At 35.5% G+C, this 22,214-nt stretch overlaps 1 long non-coding RNA gene across 5 annotated transcripts in view; it reads right to left on the bottom strand.

Annotated features, from left to right (window-relative positions):
* The window catches only part of LOC123561784 (uncharacterized), a 108,257-nt gene that overhangs the window by 2,660 nt on the left and 83,383 nt on the right, over positions 1 to 22,214 (bottom strand). For 4 of the 5 annotated variants that reach the window (XR_006688516.2, XR_006688518.2, XR_008372745.1 and 1 more), the window contains 3 exons: positions 15,291 to 15,397; positions 9,430 to 9,569; positions 1,293 to 1,448 (listed from right to left, as the gene is read on the bottom strand). This is a non-coding gene — a long non-coding RNA (uncharacterized LOC123561784). Of the gene's footprint in view, positions 1 to 1,292; positions 1,449 to 3,307; positions 3,327 to 9,429; positions 9,570 to 15,290; positions 15,398 to 22,214 lie in introns of all 5 variants that reach the window. The other variant, XR_008372746.1, reaches the window with a different exon arrangement.

The following is a 22,214-nucleotide window of genomic DNA, read 5'->3' as shown; positions in this document are numbered from 1 at the left end:
CTAAATACTTATTTTATTTTCCGTATTCAAACTTTCCGTCTTTTCTTAATTTGTCTGTAACTTAAAGGGAAACCGTACTGTATCAATGTATCAACTGCTTCTAATTTAGTTAAGGGTGTGAAGAAGCCAGAGAAGCCGCAGAGATGCCTAGTAAAACAATCGCGTTAATTCTATCTTGTCAATAGATCCGCCAAAAGAACAAAGAAATGTCGCAACTGGTGTAATTTTTTTAGTTTGAAGGTACGAAAGTTAGCGTGGGAAAATGACTGTAGAAACTGTCACCTCTTTGGCATAGAATCCTTTGATTTCAAGCTGTGTTTACCATTTCCCTCGGCAATTTAAAGGAAGGAGGATCCATTTAAAATGCACAAGCTCATTCAAATTAGATGTTAACTTGACAATAAAACGCAACACTGTAATACAATCTGAAACGTTAAGTTTTTTAAGTTTTTTTTCTTTGTGCTTGCTTAAGGGCTAAAATATCCTTCAAGATTGAGTAAGAGATAACAACTAAAATATAATTTGACTTGTAATATTTAATTTTCTACTTAATCAAAACTTACTCAGTGAGATTTCACTGACAGAATGTCAAACATTTTATTCAGATGAGCAAAAAACAATACAGCTGGTAAGTTAAATTACTTAAGCCTAACCATGCTAAATTTCTATAATGAACTTACCAATCTTCCAATTTGGTGTTAAAAGGGGTGCTTACCAAAAAGATATTGACTGAACAACGAACAGTGCAGATCATGATCAGACTGCACAGATGTGCAGGCTGATCATGATCTACATTGGTTGCTAAAGCACAGTCGATCGTGTCAAGCATGATATGGGTTAAGCAAGTAGAGTATAAATTATAAAATAAATTCTTAACACAAATCATAGCTAAAACTTCATTTCAAAGATGGTCTTCAATCCAAGTCTTCAGTTATGGTTATGAATTTGTCTCATCTTTTTCATGACTTTATCAAACTTATTTATCAAATACACTGAATAGGAACATTTTGTCTACGAAATTGTCTTGTATTCAATATGTTAGTTTTATTGAATTTTTAACCTTAGCAAAAATTTTTTTTGACAACTTAACCTTCATTTTTATCTTACACTCTTTACCAGTTGTTTATTCTCTTTAAAAATATCATTATTGAAAATATCTGGCAGGTCATGGCAAATTTTCCGCCTGTCCCAGTGAAACTTTACCTACATATACCAGGTAACAGGGCAGTTGTTAGCACTGAGCCAGACACTTCGAAGGTTAAGTCAAGGTTAGAACAAGCCCCAAAACATACCTCAACATTTTCCAAGGCTCGAATTTTAAGACCAGCAGACTGATGGACTTGGTACTAATTCTCCACCAGTACTTTGTACAATTTCTCCACCAGTACTTTACAACTTCTCCACCAGTACTTTATACAACTTCTCCTCAAGAGGCCTTCTCAAACAGCCTGAAAAAGACACAAAAAATATCAGCTGAGGAATAGTATTCAAATTTTCACTCATTCTTTTTTCTCTCTCAAAACTTTTTTTTGAGCAAACATTTGCCTTGGTATTAGAAATAGTGATTTAAGTCTTTGTATAAAACGTCTAGCCCAGCATGGGCATTTGCCACTAGACTATACAACTGTCCATGAACTTTTGCAAGTGAAAAAAAAGCACTTAAAAGATAAAAAAAAAAAAGAAGAAGACAGGTCATGAAAGATTCAAGACAAGTAACATCCTAGTGCTGAGATTTTTGCATATAAAATATTCCCTTCACATTAAATTACATAATGTCTGTCAGACAATTTCATAATTTGATGATGATCTACCAATAAAAAGTATTTTTCTTCAAATCAACTAGTCTGACAGCATCAATAATAAATGCGAACAAAAATTAGGGGGAAAAGGTGAATATTTCTTATATTATTAGACAAACCCTGCAGCAGGCCTAATAGAATTTAGAATTCCCTGCTGGGGTTTGAATAATGTCTAGACACATCTTAGTGGCATTTCAAGATTACATCTAGATGTTCTGATGTCATTATGGAGACAAGCTCTGTTCTGACATATAGGTAGAATAGAAATTAATAGTGTCTGATTTTCAGATACTGCTTAATCTCTGACTAAATCACAACATATCAACCCTTTAACACTGGCAGAATAAATGAGCCGTGCCATGAGAAAACCAACATAGTGGGTTTGTGACCAGCATGGATCCAGACCAGCCTGCGCATCCGCGCAGTCTGGTCAGGATCCATGCTGTTCGCTAACAGTTTCTCTAATTGCAAAATAGACTTTGAAAGCGCAGACCCACTATGTTGGTTTTCTCATGGCGCGGCTCAAATACTCTTCTTCTCGGAAGGCTGATATACTCCAGCTTGTTTATCTGCCTGTCAGACACAAGTCAATTAAGTTTTTCTAAATTCTCATCAAATGTCATTTCATTACATCAAATATTCTGCAATGTGACCATTAAAGACATAAAATCGCCATGTCCTGCCCACAACTTTTTAAATAACTAAGGATGCCCGTTACTTGTCCAAGCAATTAAAGATACTGGTTACTGGTCAAGCAAAAAAAACAACAACTAACAACCATGGTTATTTGTTCAAGCAAGGACAACAGTTACTCACCGAAGAAAATAAAACAACTAAGGACCACAGTTACTCATGGAAGGAAATAAAACAAGTACTTAAGAGCAACAGTTACTCATCCAAGAAAATAAAACAACTACTTAAGCGCAACAGTTACTCATCCAAGAAAATAAAACAACTAAGGACCACAGTTACTCATCCAAGAAAATAAAACAACTTAGGGTAACAGTTACTCATCCGAGAAAATAGAACAATTAAGAGCAACAGTTATTAATCCATGCAAATATGAGCAATGGTTACTCATCCAAGCAAGTAAAACAAACAAGGGCAACAGTAACTGTTACTAATCCAAGAAAATAAAACAACTAAGGCTAACAGTTACTCAGCCAAGAAAATAAAACAACTAAGGTTAACAGTTACTCAGCCAAGAAAATAAAACAACTAAGGCTAACAGTTACTCAGCCAAGCAAATAAAACATTTAAAGACAATGTTTAAGGCAAATAGAACAATTATTAAAGGGAAGGGATTTGTCATTTAGGCAATAAAGCAAGGAAAGACAACTTTTACTTCCATTTTTTTTAAATTATAATTTGAAAACCAAAAAAGCGACAACTTTTAAACTGAAACTGGTGAATGGGGTTTTCCTTGCCAGTTATTTTGGTTATGATCCTTGCCTGTGACACTGATCTTGGAAAGTAGAGACCCGACAGTGCAATTACTATATGCTTACCTTTGGCAGTTTGTAAAATCTACAAGTAGCAAAAAACAAAAAACTCCAGTTTTTATTATACATTTTTTCCTGTTTTATTATACACCCTGTGTACTAAAGTAACATAAAAAAAATTTTTTATTACATAATGCTATAAAGTGTAAAGTAAAGAACAAGAACTATAAAGCCTTAGAGGACCCTTTGTCTGAACATTGTATACAGTTTCACTTTTGTCTGTACTATGTATGAGCATTCAAAAGAGACTAGGGGAGTTAACTACGTCTCTGCTGTTTTCACTGGCCAACATTTTAAAGGATGTCAAACACATCTTTCAATTTTCAATCTCATTTAAGCAACATTTTATTACATTTTTCACTCTTCATAATTATATTCTATTAGAGACTTATTTAAGATTGCATAGAGTTAGATCCCTATCCGAGGTGTACATTTGGTTGTTTTTAAGATATATTGTTAATTACCCCCCTTGACAATGAAAGTATTGAAAACACCATATATTTCTTTTGATTTCAAGGTAATTTATAGTTTCACATTTGCATTGATAGATAATGGGATATTTCAACAACCTGATTCAACAAATTCATTGCCTGACCAAAATCTGATTAACAACCTTTAAGAGGAAAATATAAAAAAAACTCGCTAAACAAGATCCTTTTCAGAAAGATGTTTTACCAATATTTATGAAATTTTGTAATTACCCCCTCCCCCTCCACCTCCACTCTAATATGAAAAGTATCTAAGAAGCAGAGTATTTCTTGTATTTAGTTCCAAGTGCCAAGAAATTATCTGATGTTAAAGTTTAGAACAAATCTACAGTAGAGCAGTGCCATGAAAAAACCAACATAGTGCGTTTGCGACTAGCATGGATCCAGAACAGCCTGCGCATCCACGCAGTCTGGTCAGGATCCATGCTGTTCACTAACGGTTTCTCTAAATGTAATAGGCTTCGAAAGCGAACAGCATGGATCCTGACCAGACTGCGCGGGCTGGTCTGGATCCATGCTGGTCGCCAACTCACTATGTTGGTTTTCTCATGGTGCGGCTCAGTATATGAACAAAAATCCTAACAACCAGTAAAATTTTGTTGGGATTAATTTTCTTGCTTTAACCCTTACTCTGCTAAATTTTTATAAATAATAATGAACTTGTCCATCTTCCAATTTGGACAGTACCATTGACAGTTTAAAGGGGTGCTTACCAAAAAGATACTGACTGAACAGTGCAGATCATGGTCAGGCTGCATGGATGTGCAGGCTGATCATGATCTACACTGGTCGCAAAGGCAGAATCAAAGGTGTCCAACATGGTAACGGTTAAATCAAATCTGTGTACTTCTTTTTGTGTGTATATAAATTTGCATATTTCAAATTTTGTGTAATTACAGGAATTCTATTTTTAATTTGATTATACACATTTTTTTTTGGCTATAATATTAGTCACCAACTAATATAAATGTATTCATTAATTTTGAAAAAAAAAAAATGAATGCAGGTTATTCGACATAGCTAAAATAAAAGCATTAAACTTAATAGATTTGTCAGTTTCAGTGTTAGTTTATTGCATTTTTTCAACAATTTTTCAACTTTTTATGACACTATTACAATAAATAGGCCCTATGACATCATTCAAGTGCAGCGTATTATTATACCAGCATGCACATTATTTGACAGGTCTTTAATGAGCAAAAATCTGAGACTGCCTGGAGGTCAGATGGAATCAACTCGAGGACTTCAGATTGGTCGAAAATATATAGGAAATTACGCAGTGTATTTTTAACATGTAAAGTTGTCTCCCATTGGTGCAATTAATATTGGATATCTTATTTCATTAATTAAAATTCAGTTTCATGATTACAGGCCAAAACTAGAGCTGCTTTTGAGAAAAGCGCATGTCTCCCATTTTTTAAAAACTACCTAATCATCTAAATAGTAAGTCAGTCTTTATATACTGTTTACTCACTACAAATATACCTTTTTGAAGAGTAAAAAGGCTGATTTTGGGTAATTCAAGGGCCATAATTTCGAAGTGCTTGGGCCGATTTGGCTAGTTATCAAACATGGCCGAGGACTTATAGTCAAACACATTTTGTTCAAGTTTGGTGAAGATCGGATGAGAAATGTTTGACTTAGAGAGTGTGGACAAGAGTAAAAAGGCCAATTTTCGGTAATTCAAGGGCCATAATTCCGAAGTGCCTTGGCCGATTTGGCTAGTTATCGAACTTGGCCGAGGACTTATGGTCAAACACATTTTGTTAAAAGTTTGGTGAAGATCGGATGAGAAATGTTCAACTTAAGTGCGAAAAAGATTTGTGACAGACAGACAGACAGACTGGAGTAAATCAATATGTCTCCCACACCACTGTGTGGTGAGAGACATTATTATTTTAAATGATGCATCTATTGATATAATGTACAGTCGAACCTTGTTCACTTGAACTCTGAAAACTGAACACCACTGTTTGCTTGAACTCAACAAGTCCCGGCAAGGATTATTAGTTCTACATAAATTTGATGGTTAACTTATTTCGACAAATAATTGGTCAGGCCTCCTAGCAGGCTAAACAAAATAAGTTTAATAAAGGCTCCAATCTATGGAAATAAAGGCCTTTTAGTGTAAAATATTAAAAAATAAAGAGTAAATAAAGGCTATTTTTGTCGGAATTCTCGTTGAAAACATATAATATATATAGGTATTTACTACATGTATGTGGTCTGGTGAACACAACGCATTCTGAAACTCAAGATGAAGATACACAAGCAGTATCCTAATAACAACACTTAAAAGGGGGAAGAATACAGTAGTATAACCATTTTAGCTTTAAACTGCACGCAAGCAGTCTGAACAAAAATATAGGTTTGAGTGAAATTACAGGCTATTTGGCCGTTTTAAAGGTTTTTTCAGAAGATTAAAGGTTTTAAGTTTGCTCTGAAATTAAAGGTTTTAAAGGTTTAAAGGTTTCACTAGGAGGCCTGTTGGATACTAGAATATTGTGGACCTTTTCCACTGCTCAGCAAAGTGCTCGTGAGGGCTAAAAAAGTTGCTACTCCAGATTCTTTCTTCCTGTGTATGCTAGGCACATGAAGGCATCTCATTTGTATAAATCTTCCGAAGGTACCAGGAATCTATTTGGCCGTCTCTGAGCATAAGTATGAATCTGACAAAGATGTTTTCCGAAATTTGTAGTTTTATAATTTTGAGTTTTATAACCATTGCACCAAGATGGCTTCATTAGAAGAATGAACTGGGCTCTAGTAAAGCCCTGACAGACAACAATTCGGGCTCTACTAAAGCCCATACATTTTTATTTTAGAACAGGTCCTACTTCATTACATCTGAACAAAAACTTCATGACAGCAAGATTAAAAAAAACTTTGCACTTACAAGAATAAGAAAATGTGTACTCCTTACAAGAGCACCAACTGAAACAGTCTATCTGAACAATTTAAAAATTTAAAAACTAATTTCGTCACCAAAGTACAAAAAAAAAAAATGCTTCTTTAAAGCTGTTAATCAGTTTCTGCCTCACCTCCCCCAACTTTATTAAAACACTATGTCTTCTCATAAGATTGTATCCCAAAGTTGCTTTCAATGTGACAAGACCAGTCTGGCTGGACGTTTTTGGTAACTGCATCATATCTAACAGAATTCCTACCATCTTAAAATCAAACACAGAAGTTAAGAAGTAAATTTATTTTGGTTAGCGGAGTGTAAATTTTACCAAAATTACCATTTATGAACCATTAAATGATTGTTTTTGTTTTGCTTAAAATACCATACTTATAATCATAACAGTCGGCAATTCTGTGCGTTTAAGCATTCTTATATGCTATTTCAGATTCTTTCCGCCATAACAGAATTAAGTTTCATAACAAGAAAATTATCACAAATTTGGCATCAAGGTATTTTGTGGTATCGCAATATGCATCATAATATACTGTAATCTTTTAAGAATTAAGAGCTATTTTTTGTGTTTATACACGACTGGTATAAACTACATTGGAACTTCTTGCAAATGCATGAACAGGGCTAGTAATTCTTTGAGGATTTGCAAGAACCACACTGGAACTTCTTGCAAATGCATGAATCGCACTAGCAATTATTGGGACGATTCGAAATAAGTCCAATGTGGTTTATACCCGTATAAATGCACAAAAAAAATGCTTATATTTAAATTTTTACAGTAGCTTGCTACAAAAATAAGTGGTTTGCCTTGCATGGGTATAAGAAAGCCAAAAGAAATGTCAGGATATCTAATTTTCTCAACATCTACGTGGAACGGCCCATAAGATCCGCCTATGTCCTTATGTAATTTGACTTCCCATAGAAATCTAATTCCTGGTTTTTATTCAAAATATTGTCAAACCCTATATAGTCATTTCAATTCAGTACACTTAAAAAGTGCTACATTGTTTAGAACAGCCATGATGCCAAGCGGGTGATATTTCTGACTTCAAAGTAACTCATTTCTCTTGTTTAATGCACATATTTTATGTTATCTGCATAATTATGTGACTGGAAACACTGTTGTACACAACGCATAGGTCTGAAAACTTTGTACAATAACGCATACTTTTTTACTGCCAAATAATATCCCGGTATATCCATAATACGACACATCCCTAGGAACGATAGAAAGCTTAAACTTCATACAAAGAATGCATAAACGGAAAATGCGGACTGCCATTACAGGTCCACTAACTGAAGATTTCAAGAGTATTTCGGTTATACATGTCGGTCAGTCACCATTATTCCCGATTCCTTACCAGTATGAATCTGCTCTCCGCAAGTAAACTTCAACTTCCCAACTTGAACTAACGAGTTTACAACCTTAGAGCAGCTTCCCAATTTTAACAGTGGAAGGTGAATAACTTTAGAGATGCAACTTCCCAACTTGAACTAACGGTGGAAGTTTATAACCTTAGAGCAGCTTCCCAACTTTAACAGTGGAAGGTGAATAACCTTAGAGAGACAACTTCCCAACTTGAACTAACAGTGGAAGTTTATAACCTTAGAGCAGCTTCTCAACTTTAACAGTGGAATGTGAATAACCTTAGAGATGCAACTTCCCAACTTGAACTAACGGTGGAAGTTTATAACCTTAGAGCAGCTTCCCAACTTTAACAGTGGAAGGTGAATAACCTAAGCGATGCAACTTCCCAACTTGAACTAACGGTGGAAGTTTATAACCTTAGAGCAGCTTCCCAACTTTAACAGTGGAAGGTGAATAACCTTAAGAGATGCAACTTCCCAACTTGAACTAACGGTGGAAGTTTATAACCTTAGAGCAGCTTCCCAACTTTAACAGTGGAATGTGAATAACCTTAGAGATGCAACTTCCCAACTTGAACTAACGGTGGAAGTTTATAACCTTAGAGCAGCTTCCCAACTTTAACAGTGGAAGGTGAATAACCTTAGAGAGGCAACTTCCCAACTTGAACTAACGGTGGAAGGTGAATAACCTTAGAGAGACAACTTCCCAACTTGAACTAACGGTGGAAGTTTATAACCTTAGAGCAGCTTTCCAACTATAACAGTGGAAGGTGAATAACCTTAGAGATGCAACTTCCCAACTTGAACTAAAGGTGGAGTGTGAATAACCTTAGTCAAATGATTTTCAACCAATCATAATCATGAACAAAATGCCTTACCAAGGAATCAAAAATAGTTGTAGTATCAACTTCATACATTATCAACCACGCACAAAAAGTGGACAACAGTACTGACAAAGAAGCACGTACTCACATTTAGCACTTGGTGGGGGGAGGGGGGCACAATATGGAAAATAGGTAAAAGCATCACAGTTTCCATGAACAACAACACTCCCTGTAGAACTAGGACTATACCTTGACAAGCATTTTCCTGCCTTAGAGACAAGATTGTTTTTGCTTACTTGCATATTTAAAGGTATTAAACATGTAACAGCAACATACAAATCTGCCAACCATCAAATTCAAACAAATATTCAAGTCTGTAATAACTTGAAAATTTAAATTTTTTAACTCAGTATTTTATCAGTCAGTCTGCAACTGAAAAGTTTAAAAGTAAAAAAATTGCAAATCTATTTATAAGCTACTGTCAGTTATAAGTCAATAATGACACAACAAAAAAACAAACAATTTACTCACCTTTGTAATTATTTTTCAGTGTTGGCCGTCACAAGCTGCCAGTTCCAAGTTCTCAATACTTTTTCGATCACTCGGGGGTTATTTTCTCGTGTCTGGACATCAGTTAGCGCTGGATAATAACGTGTCTGTCTCGCCAATACCTGAAAATACCAATCAATATATTGATACTGTATACCACACATCTACTATATAAGGACTAATAGATATTTACTAGTACATACATAATTCTAACATTGCTAGTAGTCCCCTTCTTGGTGTTATTATAATTTAAGTTGGCTATTAAATTCATTTTTACGTTACCAATATATACAGTCAAACCTAAACTTAAGAACACCTCAGAATAAAAAACACTACTATAAAATATTGGCCTTTACACAATCAATACCCAGGCCTTTTCCCCCCATCATTTTGGGAATGCCACCAACATTAGTGGAATTGGGAAAAAGCTCTCGGAAATTGTTTTAATTGGGAAAATGTGAAAATTACCAAAATCTATGTTAAAGATACTTTTTGTGTAAAATATTAATGGACTGCATTTCAGAAATTGTTTAACAGTATAACTGTTGTTTTGATAACCAAAATATACATACAGATTAGCAAAACTATTTTAAAACAGTAAAAATCCTAAAAGGATCATTTGGGAATTTAAATTCAGAATTGGGAAAAAAACATACTTTTTTGCTTTGGGATTACCACCTTAGGTGAAAAAAGCCCTGATACCTGTGTTGATAAACCACTGTCACTTTTCATTTTCTACATGTGGTCTTTATATACAGGTTAGAGTGTACGTAACAAATCAGATTTTTCATTGTTGCCTTCTTACAAAGCAGCAATGATACAAAAATTATAGTAAAGAAAACCTATTTTGAGTAGTCTCAAGACTTCATTTAAAGAAGAAAAATAAAATCTTTTATATCTTTTATGAAGACAAGGTTTTTTTCTATCCATTTTAATTCCAACAATTTTTAAGCATTAGTGAATACATAATCTGTCAGCAGCCAGTTCACGGACAACCAGTAAACAGGAAGAGTTTGGTATCAAAATTGTATAAAACTCTTCCAAAGGTTTATTTATTGGGAATTACACATCAAACAAAACTAAGTTCGAAATTGTATAAAACCCTTCCAAGGGTTTATTTATTGGGAATAAAACATCTAACAAAACTAAGTTCGAGAATAACCTTGAATTTATGAACCTTATTTAATCTAACCAATAATCCTTGATCATAGAGTTATGCTTACAGTTAACCGCAAGGGTCCTTCAACTTGCATGTCCCTCTAATGCCCAAAACGGGATTATAGCCATTTGTGTATGTCCTTTAACTAAAACAGGAATACAGTCCTTGTTTATGCCCCTTGACCCACACTGGACTACATCAATCGACACATGTCCCTCTTCCTTACACTGGAATAAAACCCCTTGTCAATGTCCTTTAACCTACTTTTGTAAATTCTCTTGTCCAAAATATAATTACAGTCACCTGTTTCTGTCACTCTGCAGGACAACTACTACTGTAGTTCTACCTGCGAGGAGGGGGAGGGGGGGCAATTTCTACTCTTATCTGCCAGCAGACAAGGACTGATCAAGCCTAAATTTCCTGCCACAAACAGGGCTACAGCCTTATGTTCTTTGCGCAAAGATAACTATACAGCTCTTTGTTGAAATCTGTTCCAAAAAATATGACTCTACAGGGCTCCACTTTAACTCTGTGGTTAACTTGCCCATAGGGCAACTTCAGCTACATTTTTACTTGCCCAAACCCAATTTTTGGTTGCCTGAATGTAACATGGTGATTTGATAACGGTGCTACATGATTTTCTGAGAAGTATTTCATGTCTTTCATTTGCCCGATTGGCACTTGAGTATGATTTTTGCCTGCCTGCACACCACTTTTACCTGCCCCGGGCAATAGGGCAGTCCTTAAGGTCGGGCCCTGCTCTAGCCCTAAGTTTATTTGCCTTGACCAAATGAGCACTCTGTAACAAAATTATCCAACACAGTATTCCCTGACTTTTTCAGATATTTTCCTGTCCCAGACAAATTTATTGTTCATTTTTTTTGTAGCATAATACAAACGAGGGCCATGATGGCCTTAGATCTCTCACCCTAGTTTTATATACCTTGCTTGAACAGTTTTTGGTATATTGTTTTGAAAAATACGGGTGGGTAATGGGGGTGGGTGGGGTGTGGAATGATGACATAATTTACATAATTTAAGACTTCGTGAAAATAGCGAAAAATAGAAAGAAACAAGCAAATTCGATGAATTGAAATCCCCCGCCGAAAGGGTCAGAGTTGAGGAATGGCAAAAAAATATATCCAGCAAAAAGTTAAGAATGTTACCAAGAAGCAAATAATTTCATTAGTCAAAATCAAAAGAAAATGAATGGTTTGTTTGGGTGGTGGGTGGGGTGAGGATACAACAGTTTACACGTTGATTATAAATATTGATAGAAAACGAAAAATGAAAAAAAAAAAAATGGGGGGGGGGGGGGGGGGGGGGGGGGGGGGGGGTGACCAAGGTAAGGTGGTGACCAGGTGTAGGTACACAACATCACATGTTTATAATAAATGTCCATGGAAAAGAATGAAAGAAGTTTAATGATATTCTTCCAATTGGTTGGTTTGTTATGTACAGATCTGTGGATTTTTAAACAATTAAAGGCTAATAACTATATGGAAAATTGACCAATCGAAAAAAAACTTGAAGGGCATCATCGCAGTATCTTGGTTCATGTCTATTTCAAGTTTGATGAAATTCTACCTGCTAGTTACTGAGAAATGGCTGCAGATGGACATTTTTCATTAAATCAAGGGCAATAACTCTGAGGGAAATTGACCTATCAAAAAAAAAAACTTGACGGGCATCAGCATAGTATCTTGGTTCACTTCTTTTTCAAATTTGATAAAATTCTACCTGTTAGTTACTGAGAAATGGCTGCAGACGGACATTTTTTATTAAATCAAGGGCAATAACTCTGAGGGAAATTGACCAATCAAAAAAAACTTGACGGGCATCATCGCAGTATGTTGGTCCATGTTTATTTCAAGTTTCATGAAATTCTACCAAGTAGTTACTGAGAAATGGCTGCGGACGGACGGACTGACAACGCCATTTCAATACCCCCCTCCCGATTTTATCGGCGGGGGATAAAAAGGATTTTTTCAAGGCAGTTGCGAGGAAGGTGATCCAGACAAAATTTTGTAGAGGGTCACCCAAAGAACATGACATTGTGTGAAATCACTTTAATTCACCCAAGGCGCATTTCTGTGACTTATTTTCAAATTGAGCCAGAAGTTTCAGAATATTTTCAAAGTTTTCCATTATGCCATATAAGGAAATTTAACCCTGGCCCCTGGCAGCCGTGCTTTTTTAGTGAAAAAGAATTATCTGATTGCTTTAAAATTACTTTTGAATCGGGCCAGTAGTGTCAAAGATGATTTTCAAAAATTTTGCATACAACTAAGCCTGGCAGCCACATTTTTCAACAAATCAACAATTTGAAGGAATTTGGTAGAGGGTCCCAATAATTTCTGTGAAATTATATCAAAATTGGCCAGCTGTTTCTGAGAAAAAAACTTTTATAAAGTTTTTCCTTTCGGTTGCGATGACAACCAGAATCCAGCATCGATGACCTAGATTTGAAGAAGTTTGAAAGATGACCACTCTGAGTAATATTCCTCTGATGTTTGGTTGAAATTGGCATAGTGGTTTAGAAAATGTTCTTAAATAACATTGAGGACAATGGACATCCAACTATCTGAAATGCTCACTATCAGCAATCTATGCTCAGGTGAGCTAAAAAAAGAGGGCCATGATGGCCCTATATCGCTCACCTGTTATCATTGCACTTAAGGACAAGTCTTCAAGGTCAAAAGATCATAATAGAAATCAATCAAAAGAATTATGAGAAAATATAGTTGAAATTTTCTTTAAGTAACTTTAAAAACAAGATTTGAAAACTTTTTGTAGAGGTCCACTAGGCAATGCTACATGTCAAATATCTAAGCTCTTCTGGTTTATTTTTAGAAAATTTTGAAGATTTTTCTATGTACAATCAAGTAACCCCATGGGGCAGGGTCAATTTGAGCCCAGGGGTCATGATTTGAATAAACTTTGTAAAAGTCTAATAGGCAATGCTACATGTCAAATATCTAAGATCTAGGCCTTCTGGTTTATTTTTAGAATTTTTTTTTTTTAAGATTTTCCTATGTAAAATCAAGTGACCCCTAGGGCGGAGTCAATTTTGACCCCGGGGGACAAGGTTTGAACAAATTTTGTAGAGGTCCACTAGGCAATGCTACATGTCAATATCTAGTCTCTAGGCCTTCTAGTTTATTTTTAGAAAATTTTTGAAGATTTTCCTATGTAAAATCAAGTGACCCCTGGGGCTGGGTCAATTTTGACCCAGGGGGTCATGATATGAACAAATTTTGTAGAGGTCCACTAGGTAATGCTACATGTGAAATATCTAAGCTCTAGGCCTTCTGGTTTATTTTTAGAAAACTTTTGAAGATTTTCTTATGTAAAGTCAAGTGACCCCTAGGGCGGGGTCAATTTTGACCCCCGGGTCATAATTTGAACAACTTTAGTAGAGGTCCAATAGGCAATGCTACATGTCAAATACCTAAGCTCTAGGGCTTCTGGTTTTTGAGAAGAAGATTTTTTAAATATTTTCCTATGTAAAATCAAGTGACCCCTGGGGCGGGGTCAATTTTGACCCCGGGGGCCATGATTTAAACAAATTTTGTAGAGGTCCACTAGGCAATGCTACATGTGAAATATCTAAGCTCTAGGCCTTCTGGTTTATTTTTAGAAATTTTTTGAAGATTTTCCTATGTAAAATCAAGTGACCCCTGGGGCGGGGTCAATTTTGACCCCAGGGTCATGATTTGAACAATTTTAGTAGAGGTCCACTAGGCAATGCTACATGTCAAATATCTAAGCTCTAAGGCTTCTGGTTTTTGAGAAGAAGATTTTTTAAGATTTTCTTATGTAAAATCAAGTGACCCCTGGGGCGGGGTCAATTTTGACCCCGGGGTCATGATTTGAACAAACTTGGTAGAGGTCCACTAGGCAATGCTTCACACCAAATATCTAAGCTCTAGGGCTTCTGGTTTTTGAGAAGAAGATTTTTAAAGTTTTTCCTTTCGGTTGCCATGGCAACCAGTGTTCTGCATGGAATTCAATTCTTTGAACAATTTTGAAAGGGGGCCATCCAAGGAACATCCCTGTGAAGTTTCATCAAAATTGGCCTGTTGGTTTAGGAGGAGATGTTGTTTAAAGGAAAGTGTGGACGGACGTACAACGGACGGACGGACGCCGGACGGTGAGCGATCACAATACCTCACCCTGAGCACTTTGTGCTCAGGTGAGCTAAAAAAAGAGAGAAAATTCATGAATTTTAAATGAAAGGTAGTTTAATTTTGCTGATACTGTTACTTAAAACCAAGTCATTATCTTTGGAAAAATATTTGGAATGTTGGTCTCCATCCAACCCTACAGCCACTGACCACTAAGGCCAAACATCCAACCCTGCAGCCACTGACCACTAAGGCCAAACATCCAACCCTACAGCCACTGACCACTAAGGCCAAATAAAGTTTCCTTGCTATCTCTTTACATTTTCCATTTTTCAAAATTTCACCGGCAATTTTTCAAAATTCCTATACAATGCATGGGCCTTGTTCTTTGGTTTTTGTTTTTTTTTTTTTAAATTATTTCCCTGACATCCCACTGATGTGTGGGATATAATTTTCGCAACAAATATACATATGAATTACCTTTTTTCAATCTCTTTCATGTTAATAATTGCAGAAGTGATGGATAAAATGAAGGCTATTTGAAGCTGAAGTCATACCTTTGGAAACATTCTGGGAAGAAGACAGCCAGGAAAATTTACACCTCAGCATGCAGACGACCATTTTTGAAAGTATTCACATGATATCCAGTTACTTCTGAGCCAGCCTGAAAGTATACAGAAAGAATAGTTTACTTTTTTGTCTTTAACACCATTTTCAACAGGTTGCTGAACTGTCTGCCCAGCAATTTGACTTCTTTGGGAATTACAGCACATCAACATAGTACAAAGTCATATGGCCCCAAACGGGACTAAATAAGTCTATTTCACATCACAGTTACATCAAGGTATGGATTCAAATCTTGCATACCTGCTGGAATCACAGAGATACAGCATAACCAAGTGTTAAGCAAAAGTAGCACAGTGGTTCCAATTCCTTTCATACATATATTGTTGTCCAAGAACCACATGTAACATGTTTGCCACATTACAGGCACACACTGAAAAGGTGGATAATAACCCCTAAAAACCAGTCTACAAAAACAACCATTTTAAAATATCTTAACTCTTATATCAAAGTAATAGCTATTGTGCCTTTTTTTTCAATAAATGATGATTTATATTAATTGAGAAATAAGGTAATAACAGTGTCTAGCACACATCTGCCTTAGCACAACATGATACCCTAAAGACTTCACTGCTTAGAATAATAACAGAAACACTTGGCCACTAAACTGTAATAGAGAATGTTACCCACTAATATTTTCTGTCTTTATTCCCAGCAGTGTCTATAACATTTGAATATATTAATAGAAAAAACAAAACATTTTATGCATTAGTGCTAGTACTTTTTTTTATTCAAGACACACTGGGAGCCTTAATAATATAAAACATATTTTTCCCTCAAAAGATTGTCCAAATCTTGATCCTAAGAAAACTTGTCCGAGATACAACAAAGTTAATGACAGATCCAAAGAGAACTTCAGTGTTACAGTTTCAGTTGCAGATCCAAAGAAAACATATCTGGAAGGCAACATGCTTATTGGCAGATCTAAACAAAACTTGTCTCAAGTGTAACAGGTATAACTGCAAACCCAAAGAAAAAGTGTCTGATTTGTAACAGGTATAATAGCAGATCCAAAGAAAATCTGTCTGATGTGTAACACAGTAGAACTGCAGATCCAAAGAAAACTTGCCTGGAAGGCAACATGTTTATTGGTAGACCTAAACAAAACTTGTCTGAAGTATAACAGGTAACAGTACACTGCAGATCCATAGGAAACTTGTCTGATGTGTAACACATATAATTGCAGATCAAAAGAAAACATATCTGGAAGGCAACATGCTTATTGGTAGACCTAAACAAAACTTGCCTGACATGTAACAGGTATTGCAGATCCATAGAAAACTTGTCTGATGTGTAATAGATATAATTGTAGATCCAAAGAAACTTTGTCTGATGTGTATATGGTATAATTGCAGACCCAAAGAAAACTTGTCTGATGTGTAACAGGTAGATAACTGCAGATCCAGTGAGAACCTGTCAAATGTGCAAGTTTTAAAACTTGTCTGCTCACAGTGCAACAGGTATAATTGCAAACCAAAATACAACTTGTCTGATGTGTAATAGGTTTTAAGTAAGATCCAAAGAAACCTGATTGAAGTACAACCTCTAAAGAAAACCTGTCATGAAAGTGTAGAAGGTTTAAAGGGCAATCCAAAGAATGCTTGTCTGCACAATGCCATGGTAGATTGCTTGTGTGTTTTTCTTTTTTTTAGCACCATTTTTTTACAATAGTATTTCAGTTAATAAACAGAAGTTGTTAATATAACCCGTGTTTCTGGACTCTGTGACAGTAGTCCAGTAATAACCTGTTTTCTGCAAGTATCTGCCAATTTCTCCATCTGAATCTGGAAGGTAGGACAGATGCAATCGGGACACGATATAAATCATCACAAAGAACTTATGCCTTACCAGGGGATCCAACTCACAACATAGTGATTCACACAGGCAAATGGAAAAGTTGTATGGTGTCTGCAGAATGTCAAGATGTTATAAGAGTCAAATGAAAAGTAGTAAGGTGTCTGCAGAATGTCAAGATGTTATAAGATGTTTGACAGTCAAATGAAAAGTAGTAAGGTGTCTGCAGAATGTCAAGATGTTATAAGATGTTTGACAGTCAAATGAAAAGTAGTAAGGTGTCTGCAGAATGTCAAGATATTATAAGATGTTTGACAGTCAAATGAAAAGTTGTAAGGTGTCTGCAGAATATCAAGATGTTATAAGATGTTTGACAGTCAAATGAAAAGTAGTAAGGTGTCTGCAGAATGTCAAGATGTTATAAGATGTTTGACAGTCAAATGAAAAGTGTCTGCAGAATGTCAAGATGTTTGACAGTCAAATGAAAAGTAGTAAGGTGTCTACAGAATGTGAAGACTTTATTAGATGTTTGACAGTCAAATGAAAAGTAGTAAGGTGTCTGCAGAATGTCAAGATGTTATAAGATGTTTGACAGTCAAATGAAAAGTAGTAAGGTGTCTGCAGAATGTCAAAATTTTATTAGATGATTGACAGCCAAATGAAACCGGTCTGTGAAGTGTCTAACAGACATAATAACAGCTCAAGTATCTACACAAAATCTGTTTGCATAATGCATGTGTAAGAAGTTCAATAGAAGACGTTTAATTTTCTGCTCAATTTTTACATCAGATAGACATCTGCCAGTCAGAAGTTCTATATAAGCATTGCCTGCAAAATTTTAAGTCACAGTAGACCATGTGCCAATAAAGAGTTCTATGGAAAACCTGTGTACTCAACATCAGGATCTGCTACATGTTCTATACAGAAAGTGTCAGAAAATGTCAAGACCTGACAGACAATCACAAGTTCAATGGAAACCTGGCTGCTCATTGTCCAAGATTTTCAAAAAGTTACCAGACTTAAGGAAGGATGACAGAAAACCTGCTTGCAAACTGTCAAGAGCTAAAACATGTCCAACTTGACAGATTTCTACTGCACAGTCAATGTTAAGATCTAACAGACAAGTGAAAAAAAATCCATGGGAAATCTGTCTGCAAAATGTAAAGAACTGACAGACATGTGCCAGTCAAAAGTTTTATATAAACCTGGTTGTTCAAGGTCCAAGACTTTCAAGAAGTAAACAGATTTCATGAAAAGATGACAGGAAGCCTGCACAATGTCAAGATCTCAAACATGTCCACATTCATATATTTCCACACAAAAATCTGTCAGCAAAATGTCAAGATCTGACAGACATGTGAGACAATCAAAGTTATATGAAACTTTGTCCACAAGATTTTCAGACCTGATAGATAAGTAGCAATCAAAAGTTCTACTGAAACCTGGCTACTGAATGTCCATGGCTTTCAATAACTTAACAAATAAGAAAACTTGTCTACAAAATGTCAAGGTCTCAAAACATGCCACAGGTTTAAATGACAGATTCAAAGAAAAACTGTCACCATAATTTGAAAAGCTTTTAACTAAAAATGTTAACCATTTTTCATGGCAAATACCTACAATGAACGATCAAAAAGGCTTATTTTTGAAGAGAAACAATGAGCTAAAAATTCTACACACTAATTACCTGAAGGGCCGAATAGGCAAACACTTATACAAACAGATAAATACACTTGCATTTTCTTTTTGTTTTCACAAAATGCAATGTCTATCACAATATTTTCTACAACAAAACATTTTTTTCTGAAGAATGAAGTTAGCTTCACAAATAATACAATTCTTACACATACAACAACGATAACATAAGCTTGGCCTTAATAATCTCTTCAAGTATATACATTTTACAGCTAAATCAATCAATACAACCACAGAGGTTTATATTGATCAAAAAATACCTGAGCAATGTATGATCCAATACTAGACATATATTTTATCGCCAGTCACTATGAAATAACCGTGGTCAGACGTATTGATTTTCGTGTGCGACCTACTGAGGTCACACTAGCCACATAAACCTATCCGCGCCAATTGAGCCTTACAAAATCAATGACAACTTTTTCCGATAATGAACAATTTCAACAGCGTCGGGTGACAGAAGAAAAAATGAGAACGGTTAATTAGAAGACATATTAGATAAAAAGATGTCAACTTTACACAATTCCAATTAATTTAGTAAGACTTTAAACTGGGTTCAAATGATTTCTCCTTACAAATATAATAAATTTAGCAGCTTGTTGTCATAATGCCTCTGGTGTTCTTTAGCAAAAATGTATTGTCCACAATTTTACAGTTAAAGCATCTACTGTTCACATGACAAAATATTAACATCTGGGTTCAAATCTTGATCATGTGAACAGCACTTGAGACAAGCAATGGTGTTTCATTTATTCTTTTAACATTAAGACATTCAGCTTTGTTAATCTACACAAATCATACTTTTTCTATTTCATGGACAGGTTTATTATGAGCTACAGGAGATGGTGGCATTTCTTGGCCACCATATTTAAAACTGTTTTTCACTTACTCTAGCAACTGGGTGGGGTATGTCGGATATTCCAGTGAAGCAGCAAAATAAAGTTAGGCACTGTGCTCACTGATACAAGTAGACACCATCATTTATGACAGAAAATTGTTGAAAAAGACACTTAACCAGAATACACACACCACTTATTCTTCTCACAAATTTGTACCTACGTGAATTAGATTTCAGTCTCAGACCGTTATTTTCCTGTGTTTTGCTAATGTCACCTTCGTGACTGCCGTATCAAAAATCTTTCAATTATTACCACATATATATATATTAAATTTCCAATGTAAAGCAGTTTACCTGTGCCATAAATTTCAACATAACTCATTCAAAGCAATTTGAGCAACTTTAAAGTGTATATTTCCAATTCTCACAAAATTTTGCAGCCGATTTAAACCACTTTGATCAGAAGGAGTAATAAAGAATTTGAACTATTCAATTCAAAGAATCTGCCACATTCCATGATTTTGCAGTTTTCCAGATTCTTCACCTTTATTAGTGATTACAATGGAATGACGCTCACAAGATAATTTTAATTTAAAACTATGAAAATACGCAATAAATTGTCTCAGTGCAACTGTTTCTACGATTGTGGAGATAATATTTCAATTTACTGCCGTTCTTTTTTTCAAGACAGAAAACCATAACTAGCATTTCAAATTATAAAATATAATGTCCCCCATCAAACGTTCAAGGAATCTGAGAATACCAGACCTTTCCAGACAACCATGAGTCAACAAAATTCTGTCTTTCATAGTATGTATATCTATAAAGACAATTGTGATGCTATGGCTACTGCAGAAATGTTGAATGCTGTATAAGAGATATTGAAGCATATTTTTGCAGCAGCTTGTGGCATCGTATACTCTGATAACCACTGCCTTTATGTATTACTCTTACTCAGACGTTACACCCCAGTCACACATACAGCGCAGATAGCTACTTCAGCCACGGATAGAAACGTAGTAATCCGTATTGACCCGTACCCGTGCCGTACGGATTACTACTTTAAGGTACAGCTCAGGTACGGACAGATACGTTTCTATCTTTGGCTAAACGTATCTATCCGTGCCGTATGTGTGACTGGGGTATTAGCTAGACAAAACCAAGGGAACAGCTTCTGCATTGTTGTATTTTTTGTATGTCAAGTTAAAACAAGTTAAAGCATAGCAAAAGTTCCTTCTAGGCCATATTTATATAAATATATACAGCATGCCCACTCATTTTTAAAGTTGAGGGTACATGTACCCCCTGCTTTTGCAAAATAGGGGTACACTTCAAAATTTGGGGGTACACTACATAGCAGATCTGAAAATTTTCTATTTAACTACTGAAATTTGTATAGTATGTTGTTTTTTTTGTTTTTTTTTTATATATATATACAGAACTCTCATGGGTGGGGTATAACAGATGAGATAATTTTAGAAAATGTAAAATGTTTTTCCAAAGTTAAGATAGGAAATTCTGAATCAAAAGACCCCTCCCTATATTATACTAAATATAAATATGTTTTCAGCAAAGTTCATGTATTCCCAATTTCGTGAACGGAACACGATTCGTCCGAAATAACATACAGTCAACTGAAGACTGGTAAAATTCGTCCATCAATAATAAATGCCCAAACTATTACAGATATGCAATGTGTATCAAAATTGCAGTTAAATATCGAAAAATAAAATACTGTTAACCTTTTGCTGAGTTTCTTAAAGCTAAAATGCCTTTTTGCGTTTCGTATCCATTCTTTTTTTGCACACGACCCGTGTGACGTCCGACTAAAACATTTACCAAACCCCTCCATACAGCTGACAATTACGCCGAGAATTCGGTGATGGAAACGGAATTATAACGTTCGTGGACCGGATCTGCGTTTTAGACCATACCAAACAATTGGCAAGTGCGCGATGAAATAAACAGCGATTTGGCAGCTGAACTGGAGTTCCGAATCTCTGCGTGCATGTACCCCCAACAAGTGATTTTTATACGTGCATTTGATATTTTGTACGTGATTCACGTACTGCAGTGCGTGAATGGGCATGCTGTATATAATGATCATCTTGTAAAATTTTGGTTGCAATGTCTGTTTTAAATATTGGTCATCAGTATGTGAAACCCCAGGATTGAACGTTTGCGCCTTTACCTCTAGGGTCTCTGACCATTATAAACTAAAATAATTTGAGTTTAGGTGATTATTCCCCTAATCGATTCCAGACCAGAATCATACCCAAACCAACTTGAGTTGATTCAAGTTTACTAGTTGAATACTAGATTTATAAAATTATAGTTATCATACAGTTACCGTCAAATTGCGTTTGAATAACATTTGCAACGTCACGCTAATAATATAACATAAAAAAGAAATTAACAATTTCCAAGGTTAGTAGTCGAATGCCTTAACCACTCGGACATGGTCATTACTGTTAAAATTCAGCTGCGCTAAAAATAGAAAAACACTTAAATGCTTAGACGGTATCGTAGG

This window comes from Mercenaria mercenaria, chromosome 10, assembly GCF_021730395.1.
Source record: "Mercenaria mercenaria strain notata chromosome 10, MADL_Memer_1, whole genome shotgun sequence".
Classification (NCBI taxonomy): domain Eukaryota; kingdom Metazoa; phylum Mollusca; class Bivalvia; order Venerida; family Veneridae; genus Mercenaria; species Mercenaria mercenaria.
The sequence above is the reverse complement of the archived record's forward strand: the minus strand, read 5'-3'. Positions and strand labels throughout refer to the sequence as shown.